This window comes from Gopherus evgoodei, unplaced genomic scaffold, assembly GCF_007399415.2.
Source record: "Gopherus evgoodei ecotype Sinaloan lineage unplaced genomic scaffold, rGopEvg1_v1.p scaffold_382_arrow_ctg1, whole genome shotgun sequence".
In the NCBI taxonomy this organism is placed as follows: domain Eukaryota; kingdom Metazoa; phylum Chordata; order Testudines; family Testudinidae; genus Gopherus; species Gopherus evgoodei.
The window spans coordinates 1-1,541 of NW_022060052.1; the positions used below are offsets into that span (position 1 = coordinate 1).

Here is a 1,541-nt window from a genome sequence, read left to right on the forward strand (position 1 = left end):
ATTAACACACCCAAGGCACCTGTCTCAAAGCCTGGCCAGCTGACTCAGGCTTATGGGGCTTGGGCTGCAAGACTATAAAATTACAGTGCAGACATATGGACTTGAGCCCAACTTCAGAGACCCCATGAGGAGTGAGGGTTTCTGAACCCAGGCTTCAGTGTGAACACAAATATCTGCCCCACAGTTTTTAGCTCCACCTCTTTAACTCCATAAGCCCAAGTCAGATGACCCAGGCCAGCCATGCTGCCATCTTTATCCCAGGAGAGATGGACTCTAAGGGTAAGTCTGCACCTGGAAGGCCCCATATATCACCACTCTCATATAATGATGATACGGTTTGTACCAACAGTCTGCCCTGGTGAGGTATCATTTCAAAAATCTGGTTTTTGTTGAACCCTTAATCATGTTCTGGACGCCTGTGTGTAGGCCTAGAGTTGGTTAGCGGAAGTTATGAAGTTTTGTCTCTGTCGTGTGTTACTGAGATATGTTATGACGGTTGGGAAATGCCCCACCAGCCTGTCAGGTGCTGACAATGGAGAAGTCAGACTCACTGCTGGCCCATTAAAGGGATCCACATTCCCAAGGATTATCCCAGGAACCATGTACAATGCAGACTTCTCTGAGATAGCACAGAGACAGTGGACACTGCTTGACTCACATCGTAGCAAAGGTACTTCCTAGCAAGTTGGAAGAAACTATGAAAGAAGGGTAGAGACATCATGAGTTGGCCTCTCTTCCCCACAATTCAACACCTGTAAACACATCTGGCGGACAAACACTGAACTGAAATAATTCAGAAATCAGAAGAGAAGAATAACAATACATTCAAATCAAAGTCCCCAAACAGACTAGTATTGGTTTTTCAGCAGAAAATTTTCAGTTTGGGGAATTTTCTTTTCCCAGTCAGACTTTGCCAAGGGAAGCAGGGAGAAAATGTTTGAGTTGCCTCCTTCAGAACAGCTTGGCCTAGACACTAGCTCTGGTTCACTGTTGTGGCCTTGCTCAGGTTGGGGGTATTTTAATTATTTGGGAAGGTCCCACGGTGTTTGGGGGAGATTATGAGGTTGTTACCTTTTGAGATAAAAACTAAGCAATACAGGACTAAAGAATTTTTTTTTAGAAATGTGGGATTTAGACATTTTATTTAAAGCAAGGGGCTATTGGAGTTTCAGGGAAGGTTTTTGTTTGCAAGAAGCAACATTGTTTGATCTGTCATTGTATCAAAGAGAGAAATGAAGATTAAATACATCCAATGAGGATGGGATTTGAACCCATGCACGTGCAGAGCAGAATGGATTAGCAGTCCATCACCTTAACCACTCGGCCACCTCCTCTGAGCTGCTAGGACAGGGATAGGAGGAGAAATCTAAGGCTGGCAGTGATAGGGACACTAAAGAATTTTTAAATACTAAGCGGAAGCAGGGTCTGAATGAGCTCCCCCCTCAAGTCTAGATATTAGCTGGGGAAAGACTTCAGGAACAAACCGTGTTTGCATAGACACATCTACTATGCCTAGATATGCAAAATGATGGGGCCACTTT

General features: G+C 44.3%; 1 non-coding gene across 1 annotated transcript; it reads right to left on the reverse strand.

Moving 5' to 3' along the window:
• Positions 1–1,250: 1,250 nt before the first annotated feature.
• On the reverse strand, positions 1,251–1,334 carry TRNAS-GCU. The gene has a single exon. It is a non-coding gene; the product is annotated as a tRNA-Ser (tRNA).
• Positions 1,335–1,541: the final 207 nt, after the last annotated feature.